This window comes from Anas platyrhynchos, chromosome 5 (assembly GCF_047663525.1).
Source record: "Anas platyrhynchos isolate ZD024472 breed Pekin duck chromosome 5, IASCAAS_PekinDuck_T2T, whole genome shotgun sequence".
Classification (NCBI taxonomy): domain Eukaryota; kingdom Metazoa; phylum Chordata; class Aves; order Anseriformes; family Anatidae; genus Anas; species Anas platyrhynchos.
Window position 1 is genome coordinate 38,127,308 of NC_092591.1, and position 18,564 is coordinate 38,145,871.

At 39.4% G+C, this 18,564-nt stretch overlaps 1 protein-coding gene and 1 long non-coding RNA gene across 6 annotated transcripts in view; one reads left to right on the forward strand and one right to left on the reverse strand.

Annotated features, from left to right (window-relative positions):
* Window positions 1-9,797, reverse strand: part of PALS1 (protein associated with LIN7 1, MAGUK p55 family member) — a 49,460-nt gene extending 39,663 nt beyond the window's left edge. Inside the window, exons 1-2 of one of the 2 annotated variants that reach the window (XM_072038884.1) lie at window positions 9,660-9,770; window positions 9,053-9,254 (exon numbers count right to left, since the gene is read on the reverse strand). The gene's annotated coding sequence lies outside the window, so the exon portion shown is untranslated. Of the gene's footprint in view, window positions 1-9,052; window positions 9,255-9,659 lie in introns of both variants that reach the window. The other variant, XM_027459583.3, reaches the window with a different exon arrangement.
* A 156-nt stretch (window positions 9,798-9,953) lies between these two features.
* LOC140002649 (uncharacterized) overlaps window positions 9,954-18,564 on the forward strand; it is a 94,694-nt gene continuing 86,083 nt past the window's right edge. For all 4 annotated transcript variants that reach the window (XR_011809734.1, XR_011809737.1, XR_011809735.1 and 1 more), the window contains exon 1: window positions 9,954-10,496. This is a non-coding gene — a long non-coding RNA (uncharacterized lncRNA). The remainder of the gene's footprint in view (window positions 10,497-18,564) is intronic.

Sequence of the window (18,564 nt, forward strand, 5' to 3'; positions counted from 1 at the left end):
AAGTCAGCTGAACTTAGAAATCAAAAGAATATTGGAGATATGATGCAGCATTCATTTTCTAGTCAGCCTGACAGGTTAGCCCAGCAGGTACTCCAAACTGTGCTGACACCTTACTTGAAATAAGCTCCTCTGACAACTGTTCTCATGCGTCACAGACAGAGGTTTTCCTTTAGCTGCTCTGCACATTATTTTCTTCTCCACCACCCCTCCGAGCACTTGTTACGTGCATTCTGTGTGATGATGGAAAAAAAAAAAAAGCAAGGTTCCAAGATTATGCTTTCTAATTTTACACTGAGAAGGTCTTGCCCTAAGGAAGCATTTGATTACTAAGATTTTTTCATCAGAAGAAAAACAACCCCACAACTTAAAAAAAAAACAAACAACTGCAGATACTTTCTTGAACAATCCCATAACATCACAGTGACTAGCATTTTACTTGGAACCTGAGCATATAAAACATCAGCCACTCTTTCAAACGGTGTCAGAAAAATACCAGCCTCCTGAACAAAAGCTGCAACGCTGTTCACATGCCAATTACTCTGAGCAATCAACTGGCAAGTCTGGTCACTGGGTTTAACCTTTAGTGCCAACTCAACCATGTTAGTCGGGCAAATTGCAGCAAGTATATCCGATTTTCTCCGAGTTTTGACACAGCTTCTAAATTTTATCATTGCTTCTTACCATCAGCAAATTAAGAGACAACAAATTATTGGATATAGGTTACCTGTTCTCCATAGTTTTCCTTTGCCACTTGAAATTGAATTGCTATGATGCAATTTAGGTCAAGTCATACCTTACATCCATTTGAAAATAATCCAAGGCAGCAGCCATTAGTGATTCTTAGTGGAAACAGGCAAATCACCCAGGAACCCCAACGCCTAAAATAATGCTTTCAAGTTTTCCAAGTCATGACTACGGTCTTTGCTTTTAAAGCTGCAGAAATTTGCAACTTTTGGAATCAAATCAACCATTTAGTCCTTCTGACATATCCGTTCAATAGGGACATTCTCTTAAATAAAATCTCTTCATTCCACTTGATTTAAAGAAAGAGTTTGGGAGAAATTGTATTCCTCTGGTTCCCAGAGACTGCAAATCCTCTCAGCAATGCAAGCAGGGTGAAGTTTTGCTCCACTACCACAAAGCCTACAACACCTGCAGTAGCAACTTTTTTTTTCCTCCAGAGAGAGCATAATAAATCAAAAGTAGGAATGTTCAGGTATCTCACAGCTTGGGATACAGATGGTCAGATTTCATTTACTACTTTCATAAGTTTTGAGCTTGAACCAGGAGATTCACATTCACTTTTCCAACTGATCAATCAGTTGTAATATACTTACTTATTTGGGATGTATTTTCAACCTGAAAGTGGCTGACATTTTACATTAGAAGAGAAAAACATTTACTCAGATTTCTCTAGAGAGTAGCACTGAATATAATCAGCATTCATAACCTTTCTGTTCTTGATTCTACATCTATAAAATTCTACATCATTAAAAAGATATAATCATTTCCAGTCAACATTCAAGAGCTTTAAAGCATGCTGAGTTTCAGAAGAAAACATCTAACAATTTAAGTACTGAAATCAGAATCTATTAGGTGAGGTCAATCAGTGAGATTTATGAATAGCTTGTAATCATTTTAACTCAACTCTAATCATTTTAAGTATGCACTCACATTCTTTGAAGACCAGTTCTGGAATTTTGAATACAAATAAAGGGTATTTATTAGTAAACTAAACTTTAACCAACTGAACACATGAACATGTTTCTGCAAACTTCTTTTTCCTCTAAACTTTAAGCACCCATTCAAATAGCAACCATACATAATATTTCAGAGCCTTACTTTCAGTTTTAAGTTTGTGGATTTTTTTGTTTTTTTTGTTTATTTTTTTTAAACTGATGTCTCTATTTTGCTTTTGGTTCTGCATACACAGGGGGTTGCATATAGCTAACTAATGCAATGCAATTCTGGATGATGCTACACTATGTACAAAGCCAGTACAAATTTTACCTGCTGAATAAAATTTTTCAGAAATATAAAACTGTAAGAATACAGTAATATAATTATATATTAATCCTTAATACCTGTAGGAGTAACAGCAGTAAAATGCTTGATTGTTTATTGGTTTCTCAGAGTACAGGTTTGAAGTTAGAGGTGGAACTTGTTGCAAAGAAATAATAAAATAAGGCAAAGTATTATTTTTCCTTGCATTATTTTTTTTCAAATAAAAAATAAAATAATGCTGCATAATAGGCTGAGCTGAAGGAACAGCAAGCTTAAAGATGTTGATAGACAAGCTCTAGCAAATCTTGTTGTAGCAGATTAAGTTACTATCCTCAGCTGTAGACTCTGCTTCTGTCAGAAGTCACTGATCCCAAAAGCAGAACTGGCAGAAAGGAATGTGTGCTGACACCTCAGCTACATCAGTACTAAGACTGGCATCTTTGATCGGGTCCTCTTCCTCAGACATTACACTATGAGCTTCAACAACTGAGGCGGCACGCACTTTTGCCATTTCTGCAAGAGACGAAATACAGCAGATGAGCTGAACGAACATGAAAAGGTAAAAGAGGAAAAAAGACAAACCATCAAATCTGGCAAGATTTCCCAGAGCTATAGCTGTAAGCTAAATTGCTTGTAAAGTAACTAGAATCAGATGTGCCACTTGTCACAAAGTCATTCAAGAAAATAAATACCAAAAAGTGAGGAAAAGTATCATATAAACTGTTAAGCAATTAGTTATTAAGTTGAACGGGCACTGATTAGTCGTATTGTGTACTTTAAAGGCTGAATATTGAACTTCAAATTAGCTTTAAGAAATGAAGAACTGAAGTCTTGCATGGAATTTTAATTATCACTTTCAGTCCTACCTACAGAAGTTATAAACAGCTCCAACACACACAATACCAAAAGAACAGTGTTAAGTAACCTTCTAAGATTTGACAAGTGTGCACTTAAGTGGGAACAAAAAAATAGTCTACATTTACTACTCAGTCACTTAGGTATGCAGCTGCATTCATTAAATATTTGTATAGAAAAGACTTCAAAAATATTGACAGAAGGAGAACTGTATGAAGTTCTCACCAACAGAAGTCTAAAAGTGGCCATGGGGAAGAAGTATACAAAGGCCAGTTTGCAACTCAAGTTAAAAAACCATACACCAGAGTAAAGACATCAAGATTTCTGCACAGCTGCAATATTATGTTTTCTGTCATCTTTATGCCTTTCCTGATACATTTAGCATTTTGTTGGCTGGCTGTCACTCACACTACACAAAGAACAGCAAATAGACGCTATCGTTAAAGAAACCTTTCTCACCAGTTCTACAGAAACTAGGAGTCCCAATTTTATTACTCTTAACAGACAGCATCCCACCACACACTTGCTAAAAATTATTTCTTGAGCTCCTGACACTGAACTACCCTGCTTCCCATACTACTAGATACTAGTCATTATGTCTCATTAAAAAGCAATAATCTTGTTTAACTTTGTTCTTGCAATTTTCCACAGAAAGAGAAGGGGTAACATTGAATGTATCAAAGCTGTACAGGCAGGTAAGAGAATACAAGCATCAGAAGATCTAAATAACATAGACAGCACTGCAGAATGAAATGCTAAATATAGCTATGATTTTACAAGCCAATCCAACGAGTCAATGGGAAAGAGAAAGCAAAAGGTCATAAGACTTATCAGAGCGTAGGAATGCTGTGATTCAACAGAGAACCCTTTGTTTCCTTGTCAATATTGTCTGTCTTGCCTATTTAGACTCAGCTCTCAGAAAGACTCATGTTTGAAGGTCTGCAGATTTACAGAGCGCAAGAAAATGAAAACCAGAAAAGCTGTCAAAAACAGCAGCAGCAAAAATACAATGCCACAAGAAATGGGAAAGAGCTAAGGAAAAGCAATATATCAGGAGCATTCAGTATGGATCAAGTGACTACTCCCTAACAGCAATAGAGTTACTACTCTAAACAAGACATTGATATCGAAGTAGAAAGTGTAAACTCCAGATTTCTTCATAAGCAATAAGCCAAAATAACTTAACTGCCACTTCAGAACATCACATAACCAGATGCAGAATTCGCTTTTTCAGCCAAGAAAGAGCTCTCAGTTGCACTTCATTTTGATCTCTCCTTACTTGAAAATTGGCAAAAACTTAAAGAAAGTAGTAACCTACAAAATATGTCGAAATAACCAGCCTTGAATAGCTTTCACCTATTCTGTTATCTTAAACCCACCCTCAGGATATTTTCATTTGGGAGGAAGGACAAATACCATTTACTTGTTGCGTTCCTAACTTTATTTGGGATACACTTTCAGCCCTTAATCTTTTCATCTTGATTGATAGGACAAAGATGAAAGAAGAAATTTAAGAAAGCTAAAAGGTAAAAAGTGTCTATCAAACTCTCTAGAAACCTCAGATTGCCACTTCCCCCCTCTTTCCACTGAAGTCAAGTAATTGGCCTCTTCAGCATCCTAGTTAGTAGACATCATAACAGCTTGAAGCAATCTGCTTTGTCAGGAAGCGATTGATGACAAAGCCCTGAGAGATGATCTCAACACACACAACGTTCTACAAACCCACAAGAATCAAGGTGATAGTTCAGGAGAAAAAGCCCACTCACCTGGTAAGGACTTTGTTTCAAACAGATCTTTAGTGCTGTTTACAGTTCTTAAAAAATTCACAACATGAAACAAACTATTCCACTGGTCAAAACCCAAATGCTACGGGGCTCATAAGTCATTTACCCAGCCCAACAAACAAGACAATGCCAAGCTGATCAGCTTTTACCTCATTTACTCTAAGAGACCGGGCTAATTCCTCCCTGTAAGTAATTAGGTTACTAATATAGAACACATCTTTACTACTGGAAAAAAATGAAATGGTACAGGCTCGCATTATGTTACATTATCCTGCAACAACAATCACCACCTTTAAAGACACATATCTGGTTCAATTTCCACTCACTTCCCCACACTTGCAAGTTTCTAACAGTATTCAAACAAAATATAAATGCCATTGCACAGTGAGGCTAAGCAGTTCCATCACGGCTTGATCCCACATACTGCAGAAAGCACATGATGTCCACTAATACTGTATTCTCCCACTAACACAGGCCTAAGTTTGTCTGCTGACATCATATACCTTTTCAGGCATTGGGGTAGAAAGATTTGCTCTCTGAAAACAAAGATATACATGTGTTCTCCTAGCTAATGTAAGACTTGCAGCTCTCCCTAACATTTTTTTCTTACAAAAGCAGCTTTAATTTTCTTAGCCAAGGTGCACTGCATTAATCCATGCTTAGTCTATCTCCAGCTTCATTAACAGACAAATCAGGGCCAATTTGATTGAAGATGGTAACACCATGGGTGACCGCAAGTTCTCCATCAGGACACTGTGTGATCTGACACCAAGGTCAAGCCTTAGCTTTAACTGCAGAGGTATCACATTCTACAGAAAAAGTTTTCACACGTGCTGTATTGAAAAATTTAGCAACCAAATACCACAACTGCCATGAAGAAAAAGATGCTTCCCTTCCCAGATTTCTTCCCTGCCTCACCAAAGACCAGTTCCTAAATAACTAACAAATAGAGAAGCAGTTACCAAGGCATACCACCTTCATTATCCTTGACTGTGAAGATCATCCCAGTTCAAACACTTGTTTTTTACACTTGAATAGCTGGATGAGAGCTGACTTGACTGATCTCTCTGCCACTCAGAGACCAAGATTTAGCTATTGGGAAACAGACAGGTGAAGGGAAACGTCAAGGGAAGCCCTTTTTCTTAATGGTGTTTTTACCAAGGCATCATTCCAGGTACATTTTACCTGCCTTTCAGCCTTGAACATGACAAACTTTACATTTTGTTACTCCTTCCTATACACCTCATTAAGTGCAAATCACTCATATGCCAACATACTGCTAAGAATAGCTCACACATGTATCACTGGCAGTATTTATGATATACTATTGAAATGAGAAGTGACTCTTAGGCAGTGGTATACACTGCCCCACCCTTTGATCACATGCATGTGTAATCAGAACTCCACAACTAATCAACTCAACACTACTAGTGCTAAATGAATACTTCTTTTCCAGCCTCTCCTTTCTGACTGAATACACCATTACATTCAGAAACAGAATAGGAATGCATACATTGGCCTCCCAACAGCCATTGCCAGGTCAAAGAGCAGTTGCTGAGGCCGTACTGGCACTTCCTGATTATGGAGGTTTTTAGGTTTGGCACATTAACACTTCAGAGAGCATGAAGATACCACTGAACAACTCGACACTATGAAAATCAGGCAATTCACGCTGACTTTTCATGCAACAGTTGATGCAAATACACAGCTACACGTTGTAGATGCTAACATAAGCTCTGACTATACAATATGTGAGTACCCTTAATACCATTTGTTAAGGACCCCATACTTCTATCACTTTTAACATATCCTTATCGGATATCAGCTCTGGTTCTAAACTACTTTATCTCCCCAAAACTTTTGAGAATCTCTGAATTGCCTCTTATGGCCAAATAATCCAGTGTGACCTCTCCACAGCTTCCCCAGATGAATCCTCCAGTGGAACCAAGGATAACATTTGTAGTTTATCTTATTTTTCCGGAAAAAATAACTTTTTTTCCCCCCAGAATTTCCATCAAATACCTCTCTTCTTTAGAATTCTGAGCGAGTTCATTTTCTATGCCGATAAAGCATAGCAAATCCAGAATACTAAAGTGTGTGATTATCAACCACAAGCTGCACTGTCACTCGTGCCAATTGTCAAGCCTCTTCTCTAATCCTAGAGAAGAAATTCAAAATATGAAAGAATTGAGTGAACTAAAATCAAGTACTAAAATTGTTAGCATAAAATCACATTAACTATTCCCTACTCAGCATTTTTCTTAAGCCAATTATGGCCTACCAGAACAGAATCATGTTGCAATAGGCAAATCAATTCGGAAAACACGAGGCATAGAGCTGATCTTTATGTAACAGATAGTAATTACACATATGTTGAAATAATTACATTTTTGTATCTATTTATTTAGCATTTTATAAGAACACAGAAACTGATCTATGAGAATCTAAATGCCACACCTCCTACAACACTTAGCACACAAATAAGCCACCCAGCTCCCCTCTGCAACAGAAAAGGCACACTGGAGATGCTGTTTGAATATCAGACTCAACATTGGGACGAACTGCCAAAGTCAGCCAGGAATACTCCTAAAGAGAGAGCTTAGAAACCATTCCCCAGAATTTAATGTCATGCTAGGAAATACACCTCTTCATTGTTCATCACCAGGTCTGCAAAGCAGAAGACTTGGGTTCAAGACATCAGTCTGTACCCAATCATGCTTCCTGCCAGCCTGTCCCTGGGCTCGCTCCCTTTCTAAGTATCACTGCCTGGGATTGAAACCGGCTGGCACCTGGCAGCACCTCGCAGCAAAGCGCCCAGTAGCCTGGCAGTCAGGGCATTCCCTTGGGAACTAACAGATGTGGGTTTTAAGATCCCTCGTATAGCACAGGTATTTGAACACAAATCTCAACATACTCACAATGCACTAAAACCTATCACCCATCTGTTACAAAAGGCGATATCACAGCCTTTTTCTGGGAAAAAAAAAGCATGCAAGATCAGGCCTGTCTTTTTGCATTTCCTGCTTCAAAGCATAGAGGCACTCCTTGTACAGTTCTGCATTACTAATAGTATCTTTTTGCTTTCTAATTAAACTGATGCAAACTTTTAGAGTCACAGCATTTTTTACTTCCCACACAGCTATGCATTAGCGGGCAATTAGACACCCCTGCAGCTTGAAACAACTCTTTACCAATAGATACACACAGTTTATCACTTCTGTTTAAGGAAAATCAAAACTAATTTTCAAATATCCTGATGTATAAACTACTTATCTAGTTAATTTTCCTCTTTTTGCTTGGAGCTTTCCTTCACATTTTACAGTGAGCTACACTTAAAACGTTTTATCATATAGCTAAGTTGGGAGTGCAGGAAGGAGGATGCATACATAAAATACTTCTTCTGTCACAAACACTGAAGAAAAGCAAGCTCTGAACCAGGTAATTACATTAGAAGAAACATTTTGCCAGCATATCCAATTTTATACCAGAAAACTCACTAGGAAACAGTTTACGCTATCACAAACGTACTAGCAAGCCTTTTCAAATGTATAAATGCCTCTCTAACCATAATAAAAAGAAAACAATAGAACAGTATTTAATTAATATTTACAAGAAGTCTTGAGGCTTTCTGATGAATGACCAAAGCAGTAATTACTGTTCCAAATACCGTAACATCAGGCCTTCCTGCAACACTACCCATAGCATCGAGTACTTAAAAAGAATAGAATATAAGCCAGTTGCCAGACCATTTAAGAACTTGACACACATGAACACGGATCCTGTTATTTACGAAGTAACAGACTGAGCTTAGCCTTCAGAATTTCTACAGCCTAATGTTGTAAAAGAATGCAGATAATCAAGTGGGAAAACTAGAAAAAAAAAGTGAGTACCTGAAACTGGTAGTTACAACTATCAGTATTTGATGATAAGACTCGGTCTTTGACAAAACATCCCAACAGAATTTACATCTAAGGATGCCGTAGGATGTTTAGAAGACTGCCACTTCAACCTGTGCCAAGAGATTTTAATTAAAAAGCACCATATGAAGTGTTATGAAAATGTAAATTATTTACATGAAAACCGTACAGATCCACATGAACCTCAGCCTACATTAGAGCCTTCTGAGTCCATAACCCTCGGTAGGGATGCCAAGCTCCAGCTGCGTTTTTAGTGCTTGTACCTCGCATTGTTGTGGTAATGAAAGACACCCGACACCCCTCAATGGCCCCAGGAACTCCTGCAAATTCCTGAGGAAGCTAAATCAGGCTCGTGAAGAAATATTTCTATTTACATTACAAAGTCAGTTCAGATCCCTTGAAAGAAATGTTAACAACATCTAAGTAAAGCTCTCATCTTTACCATCACCATAATCTATCCAGCAAAAATTCCGGTCCGTGGCTATTCCGTACCTTGAGCACTGGAAGGATGTAAGGTCTGCCAGCATTACTTTGAGAGGAGTTACGTGACCGCGTATTACCACTGAGCTCTGTGCTGCTGTATTAACAGCAATGGCAATTGAATGTACCACTCGAGAAAGCTGATTCCCAAAGCGCTGCAAATTAAGCACTGGATGCCTCGTTAAACCACGTACCACACCAGCCATGAGCTAACCTTTTAAGGCATAAAACACAGAGGGTGCTTGGATCACAGTTACATTTTTTTAGTAACAGCTCTAAGATGATCGCAAGAGAAACCAAAAAGATGAGAACTCCGCGGGCAGGTTAAGAAGGCAAGCTCGCAGCTCGGATGGCCGCGTAGCGAGACCCAACGGAGGAGGTGCTCCTTCTGAGGGCGCAGGCAAAGCCCCGCGGTCCCGCCGCTCCCGGGGCAGGCTCCCCTCGCCCCGCGGCTCCCAGCACCCCCACAGCCGCTCCCACCGCCACCGCGGGGCCTCCCCTCCCCTCCCCTCGCCCGGCCCGGCAGGACGGGGACAACCGGGCAGCCCGGCCCGGGCCGCCGCGGGGCACCCGTGCGGGCAGGACCCGGCCGCGGGCCGCGTTCCACCGCCGCGCTCACCCTGCGTGCTGCCAGCTGCCGGCCGCCGCCGCCCCGCTCCCCGCCGAGTCGCCCGGCCGCGGCCGCGGCCCCCTCAGCGCCGCGCAGCCACCGCCGAAGCCCGGCCCGGCCCCGCCCGCTCCCAGCGCAGGCGCGGGGCGGCCCCCGCAGGGATGGCGGGGGCGGGGCCGGGCCGCCCTCAGGCGCGCGCCCCCTGCTGGCCGCGCGAGGCGGGGCCGCTCCCAACGGTCGCTTGCAACGGTCGCCCCCAACGGTCGGTGCCAGCGGCCGCTGTGGGGTGGGCGCCGTGTGGTGGCTGCCGCTGTCGTGACAGGAATGTGGCGTGTAAGCGCACCCAGCCTGCTGTCTACAGCGTGAGCGCTGACAGGTGGAAGAACTGTGGGGTGTTTGGCAGCAGTGGGTGGCAGAGTACATGGAAATGAAACCTGAAGGGGACCTGGGGGCAGTGCCTCACAAGCACCAAGGGCAATTCCTTTCACTTGCCTGTGACAATGGTGGAAGTTCAGACGAACTTTTTTTTTGTTGTTGTTGTTGATGAACTACTTTGGCAAAAGACCTGAGAACCAGAAAAGACTTTCTCAAAATACGATAGTTGCACAGAAGATACAATAACTGCAAAAAATACGTAGATTCAGCAGCTTGCTGTTCCCTGCTGTCATCCAAACTGATCACTAGGCTAATGTCTTTTCTACGTGCAAAGTTGCAATGAACAGAAAACAACCAAAAATAAAATCCTGAGTACAGCTTCCCTCAGCTGACAGCATTTCTTCTTCCTGTCCCAGACCATCTCATTGCCTGTAGTTTGTGTGTTGCCCTACAGCCAGTGCTCATACCAAGGTAAGGGAGTTTTCTTCAGTATGTTGTGCGAGTTGTCACAGAGCAAAGAAACATTCACATTAGGTCTAGAGTTCCTCTTTCCCTCCTTTGTTTTCTTGTACATGTAGCTGAAATTTTCATCTTTTGCCAGAACGGGTTGCCAGACCAGGTTAAGGCTGAGCTTGGGATATCTCTTGGATAGATCTGCTTAAGGATCTGTTTGTTTCTTTGGTAACCAATCTCCTCCCTCTGGCTTTCACAAACCCTAATATTAGCCTTTGCTCAGCTGGCAAATCCATTCATAAGATGCTTGAATTAGGTGTGCTTGGATAATTCTGTCCAACAGATTAAAATATTCCGTCAGGCTATGAAGTTGTCATACCTGAAAATGTTTCACAACACAGCACAGGATCAGCAGCATTGTTTGTAAAGATTCAGATAACCTCTGTCTTTTAAATCATTTTATTAGCAATTTAAATGGACAGGTTTGCTGGTTCATTTTACTTTGTGGGTGCTGTTTGTTGGATTCTGAACACACAAAAATTGCTGTGAGTAAATCAACATCTTGAATTTAACAAAATTGCAAATTAGAAACAATGGGTGCAGAGAGAGAAGGCATATGGGAGAATGAGGAAGGACAATGGTTGATTGATTGGGGAAATCAAATTTTTTTTTGTAATTTGTTTCATGTTACCTGACTAATCTTTCATATTAGGATCTACTAAGACTGCTCCTAAAGGAAGTTAGAAAATTACTTACCAAAGTACTATACAACAACTATACAACTATAAACAAGCCATTCCATCTCTTCTTCAAAGTTTTCAATGATTAATCAGAAATGAACTAAAAAGAAATATGCAAGTGAGACATTTTGTGAGTTTGGATCTTAGAACACCTTGATTTTAGATGTGTCATTTTATTATCACTGGTTATGGGACCATTAAAGCATTATTGGAACTATAGAACCTATGTATTTAGGCAACTTATTGTTGAAAAAGAATCTTCTTTCTAAGGTTGATGCATTCATTCCACAAACTTTTTTTTTTTTTTTTTAATAAAGAATATATTTAACTTCAGTGACCTGAATTTTACACATTGGCCAACAAGATGCTGATATAACCGCTGATCAGTCTAAATCTGGCTGATTGTAATCAGCTGGGGGGAAAAATGCTTTTGACAATCTGTGACATCATCCAAACACAGGACAAAATGTTTTCTTTGAAACCATTGCCCTCTGGAGGAGGAATGAAAAATCACAGAAGGATTAGATAAAAATTCCCTTTTATGTCACTGCGTAACTGAATTTATGTTTTACTGATGCAAAAAGGAATGCTCTGTCAGAAGACCCACAGCGGCCACAGTGCTTATTGTCAGTGAAGGCTGGAGGAGAACTAATCCCCATCTGTCTGCCCCATTACTCTCCTCCCCTTTATCTCTAAACTCTTTATCACTAAACTCACTGAGCATCCATTTTACAACAGATGTACTTTCTCTTCCAACTTCATCTTGGATCCTTTCCAAGCTGTTGTCATCCCTGCTTATCTGCAAAAATATTTTTTTATGCAATCCCTAAAGAATTTTTGCCTGTCTGATGTCAGAGTCTATATTCCATCCTCTTTCTTAACCTTTCTGCTGTTTTTATTATCTTGAGCACCCTTTAATTCTTGATCTTTTATTCTTGCACGGTTTTGAGAAATTGACGTCTCTTATTTTTAGCTCTCTAATTTCATGTCTGACATCAATTTAAATAGTCTCTTTTTTTCCTGTCTCTGAGAACTTCACAGAGATTTTCCCCTGGCCTTCAGATATTGACAGTATTGTGGCTAATCACATTTAAATGTCACCTCTAACTGAATATGAATGAAAGCTGCTTCCTGCTCAGACTTTCCCTGCATGTTGTCCCTGACTTGCAGGGGAAAAGATGATCTATAGCAACAGTCTTTCCAGTTTGATTTATAGCAATATTATATCTCCTGACTACAAATCTGGTGAATGCTTTAACCCTAAGTAGGACACAGGAACAAACCATCCGAAAGAACTAGTCCAGGTGTAGGGATTGCTGTGTCTAATATTTAGTGTTTCAAAGAAGAGTGCAACATACAAAAGTCCAAAAGCTAAATTATGTATTAGGCAAGAAAAAAATCTTTTGGCATACACAGTCCAGCAACAGAAACCCTGAATTTTGAAATTAATACAACAATTCATTGTCATTTCAGCCTTTCTTCAGCAGTGACAACAAATACTAAGGGTTAAAATATGGTCATGTGCTAATCCTTGATAAAATCTAGAACTGTTCCTTCCTTTCTATCCAATAACTACATTTTCATTCTTGTTCATCTCTATGGCTGAAACATCTTCCTCTCTGGCTTTTAATGTCCTCTGCTATCCCTTAATCCTTCAGATCTAAAATTGCACAACTCCAAATAAGATCACAGTGTTTACAAATGAGGTCATAAACCCAACAGAAGCTCAGCTGTAGAAAAAGGTTAATCTCCAGAAGAGAGGTCTTGATTCTAGGAGTATTACTCATCTCTCAAAGATCATCTCTCAAAGACAGGTATTAAGCCCAGAAGTAAGAATCATTCCCAGAAGATGGGCGCTCCAAAGTAAAACCGGAAGTGGGGTTGTTAATGGAACAGTCTGGGGCACTACATTTAGTCCAGAAAGATATTAGGCAATAAAGATGATATTTTCTTGACAATACTTTCTATTTCCCTGTATGGTTATACTCAAACTAGTGATTACTTCATTTGGCTTTTTACAGTTTCAGTCATCTGTGTGCCTTCCTCAGTACAACTCTCCATTTTTGGGTTGATCTTGAATAAATCTATAAGGACCCAAAGTACATACTTAAGTCTCTCTGGAAAACAGTCTCCTGTCGTGCCATTTATAACAATTATCAATTTGCAACAAAATACATGCCGTTCTTCCCTGACTTACCATTTTGAGTCGGGATGTATTGTAAAGCCCGAAGCCAAGACAGGATTTTATTTGTAATTTAGTGCCACCCTGCCTTACTGTCAAGTTGCGCATACCTTTTTGCTGTGTTTATCTGGCGGTTTGATTACTTTGTTTTAATCCGTGAATAGAGGATAAAAGCTATTTTTCATTTCTACTCATTTTACTCCGTGTAGATTCTTTTCTTATACTCGTAAATGTATGCAAATATATTTGTGAAGAAATAAAAACCCATGAGATAACCCACAGATCTATGACAGAATAGAGCAAGAACCAACAAAAGTTTCAACAGTTCATGCCACCTGTCCACATTTTGGCTGGGATACAATTACTTGTCTTCATAGAGGCTTGTATGATGCTGTATTTTGGGTTTTTTAATGAAAATTGTGATGATAACACACTGATGGTTTAGCTCTTGCAGAACAGTGCTTACACAGAACTAAGAACTTTTCTACTTCTTGTGCTGCTCTGCTGGTGAGGAATCTGGGGATGCACAAGAGGCTGGGAGGGGACACGACCGGGATAGTTGGCCCAGACTGGCCAAAGCGATATTCTGTACCATATGGCATATGCTCAGGAATAAAAGCTGGGGGGAAAGAAGTAGTGGGGGTCGAGGAGAGGCATTAGGAGTGATGGTGTCTGGCTTCCCAAGAAACCGTATTCTGTGATAAGCCCTGCTTTTTTGGAGAAGGGTGAACGTCTGCCTGCCGATGGGAAGTAGTGGAGGAATTCCTTGTTTTGCTTGGCTTGTGCAAGCAGCTTCTGCTTTACCTTGTAAGCTTTCTTATTTCAGCCCATGAGTTCTTGTGCTTTTACTTTTCAGACCCTCTCCCCCATCCCACCTAGGGAGAGTGAGCAAGCAGCCTTCTGGTGCTGAGCTGCCTGCTGGGTTTAAACCACACCACCACCTAAGGAAACTGCTTAAGTGGTAAATCCTAATGAAATAAGACATTTGTGGTTTTTAGATTCTCCCCAGGTACAATCATCTTTCCTGAAAAGCAGCTTATTAGTAGTAATTATACTAATGATGAGACCCACCTGTTTGATAATGCTGCATTGTAAGCTTAGCTTTATGTATTTGTCAAAAGTAAGACACAACAGTATATTGTTCATATATACTGCATAAACCAGAAATGCAATAAATCTTTCTCCTGAAAGCAAGTTACATGTACAATAAGACAGCTGTAAAATACTGTAAAATTTACATAAAGAACACCAAAATTCTAATTCCTGTTTCCTTTTTCTGAATCTTCACTGAAATAATCTTGTATGCTATGTTTGTTTGTTTGTTTGTTTTCAGTTTAGGTTTTCAGCTTGTGCATCTCTATTATACCTTAATTACCAATGCAAAACCAGTTGTGGCTATTCTGTACTGTACCTTTACATGAGTGTCTACATAGAAAATTTCTCTGAGGAAGAATCACTTTCAGAATGATTATTCTTAAGACTTTCATTTGTTGTTTTTTTTTTTTTCCCTTTAGTTTTTGAGCTTAGTTTTTGAGCTTGCTTTCAGCAGATTATAAACAATGTCTGGAGCAGCTAACTTCCAGCCAGGATGTCTGTAGTTCCCCAGCATTTAAAGCAATGCTTAAAAACTATTTTGTTTGAAAACTGAACATCTGCATAATTGCATGTTTTATTTATTTATTTATTTATTTATTTATTTATTTATTTGTTTGTTTGTTTGTTTTTGAATAAGTTTTACATTACGAAACTAAAAGAGGCTGACATTTTCTTCTCTGAGAAACATGCTAGTAGAGAATATTGTGCTCTATGTATGACCCTAGAAATGATAGATAGTGACTTCTGAGGCATACCTTGAAACCCACTAATACAGGTAATAAATAATGCTATTGATGTGGACATAACGAATTACTCCAGTTTAAAGTTATTTAGGTTTGTGAGCATGCATAGTTTTATATCATTTCCCTCTAATTCTCACATGTATAATTCATTGCTTGACAGTAAACCACTACTTACTGAGAGCTCCTGATTTGAAACCAAAATATGTTATACCTCTTGAAGACTGGGTTTCTTAATTTTCTGTACCCTCAACTTCATGATGAAGTGGAATTAAGAAATCCAGTCTCAGCCAAGACTCCATAACTTTTGAGATGAATATGGGCATCTGGGTGGGTGCTGGGTGTATTGCTTGTGTACAGTCAGAAAAAAAAAATCCTTCACGTGTTTCATTGTATGCATAAACTTGGAGTGTCATGGCACAGGAAATTCCGGATTGGCATCCAGTCTTTTTGTAAATACCCATGCTGATCTCAGCATAATGTCTTCTGTACAGACATAAGATGCCAGTAGGTTTCCATTGCTGCTTCTTGTGCAACAGAGGTGCGTTTCAGATGCTTACTGTGTGAAAATGTGTGGTTCTAAGGGACAACACCAAAACACTTCTTATATGTTGCCATAAGCAAAGCCAGTATGTTTAACTGGCATTCCCAAGGAAGCAATAGCAGCTTCACAGTCATCTCTAAGGAAGGCATTGTTTAGATACCAACAGAATAATCATTTCCATGTAACTATGTGGAGCTGTATGGATGGCCTTCATCATCCTTGGATAAATCTGAGAGGTACAGGATAAACACTAAACTGTTCTCCTAAATCTGCATCTTGACAGAACGTTGCAGAGGAAATAAAATTCGTTCAAATTGAAAACTGTTTTGGCATGCATTACATGAACACCACTCTACTTTGCAGTATTTCCTAAGAAGTGTAGTCAAACACATTATGCTTGGTAGCTCTACTGCTTGCAGGATCTTCAGCAACTGTCTTCTCCCAGCAGTTTTTTTTTTTTTTTTTTTTTCTTTCTTTCAGAGGAGCTGATAGACTGCATTGGTTTGTTGAGCCAACGCTGCATACCAGTCTACTGAATCAGCTCAGTATAAGACTGTTCTGGTATGTAACCCAGCAAGCGTCTGTGCTGATTTATTTTTCTTTGCTCCAGGCCTAGCAATTAACAGTATTTTTTTTATTGCATTTGCAATGCAAGCAATTCAACCTTCTTCGCAGTGTTGCAGTCTGGGAAACACAATACTCTGAAGCAGTTTATTCTTTTCAACATTGACTAAGCATTTTAGATTGTATTCCCGTGAACTGAGGCTGGACGGTACCATTTGCATAGTGCAGCAGTCTTTTGTGTCTCTTCAAGGTTTGCTAACGTACCCCCAGGTTAGGGTACTCTGTGTAGGAGTGGCTATTTTTGGCAGCACAAGATATTGTTCTGAGACTGATCCTGGTTTCTGCAGGTGAAGGACTATATCTACATCTTCAGTCAGTAAAGAGAAACACAGTGCTCAAGAGTTGTAATTGTTCTAGTGTCACATCGCTACATTGATGACTTCAGAACAAAAGTCACAAGCTTTAGTGGACATCTTTGTCCCATTTACCACAACATAACGTAAGTATCTGTGGAAGTTTTTTGTCAGTTCTTCCATCCTGACTCATCAGCTTGTCTTCTGTTATGACATTTAAATACACATAATTGGACCAAGTATATTTACTCATAACAGTTTAGCTCTGTGATTTCAAGAAAGTGTAAAACATTTCTGTTGTTTCCCAACTGAAAGGCACTCTTCTCAAAATGCACTTGAACATCTGATCACTTTGCTTTAGCAGATTTTAACTTTTTCCTTAGGAATAGGTTGTCTGTGCTGGTCTTACACATTGGCAGGTTGTTTGGAAGCAAATTAATTTTCTCTTTATCATCACAGGTAATGTGTGATGCTTCCCAGATATGGTACATAGCTTAGGAGGGAGGTATTACTAGTTAAATTTTTAATTTATTTCATTCCATTCTATGTTACCTAGTATATTCTGTATATCATTACATGAAATCAGTCATAGTTATTATCTCTGTGCTAGCAAAACAATTGTTTCTGATTAATGCAAAAGACCTTCTGAATGCAGTATGCTTTATTTAAAAAATATTCAGATTAAGTATCATGAGTGTTCTACAGTGTTCTACAATTTTAATTTTGTCTTGTGTGAAGTCACTGACAGTAAACATCTGCAGCCAGTCTCTCTATGGATGATAGTGAAGATACTGTTACTGGTCCTTGTTCTTGTGGTATTTTATGTTTGTTCATGGAGTGGACAATGGCACTTCATAAATCATGTATCATTCATACACTCACTATCCCTCAAGCAGAAAATATCCTGTATAGCCATTTCTTCAGGGACTGCCTAAAAGTTTCTTCCTTGTCAGTAAATGCAACTTCGTTCATTCACTAAACAAAAATCCAGAAAGTTTTTCACCATGGAAAATAACATTGGAATTTCCAAGTCTACGGACTGGTATTTCACCCTTGTTCATGTTTTTGGTGATAACTAGAATTTGCATTTACCACTACTTGTTTCTTATGGCATCCTAGGCTGGAATCGATTACACATGGGCTGTCCTCAAAGAGTATTCAGTTAATTTATATTCTTAAGGAACATTAGATTGGCATTTGTCTCTGCGAAAGCTATGAATTATGTATATCCTCTGTGCTCACTTGGAGAAAAGCCTACTGTATTCCATCTCCCATGCTTACCTGTGATTGTGTAGAACTTACTCTTCAAAACTTCAGTAAAATAGCAAAGTTTACATGCTGGAAATTACACAGATATCCCAGAGTCAGGGGAATTCAGCTGTTGTTTTGGTCACTATCTGTTATTTTATCAATCAGTAAATGTTGTAAAGCCTCAGATGCTTCTCTGTGCGGTGGGCAGAGAGATGGAAGACAGCTGTATTGCTGCAGAATTGTAGAAAAACTTCTTGTACTAACTACTATAAATTTTGAGTAGTTCTGGAAAGGTCTGAAATGCATGATAATCACTGAGGTGGGGTAGGAAGGAAAGAATGAATAGTCACTGGATAGATCAGAGCAGGTCTATTTTTTACTTTTTAAGAAAAAAAAAAAAAAAAGTTCAACTACATTCTAAATTAAAAGGAGAAAATTAAGTATGAACAACTTACGCCGTGTTGGCTGCTAACTTGGCTTTAAGAATAAGGTAAATTGATCTCTCAGTGGGATACCTCCCATCAACTCTTGGGTACTGCCCGAAGGAATGCTGGTATTTCAGGTGGTGGCAGCCTTTCTGTCATGTGAAGACTGACACAGTGGTCCTGTGTACTATG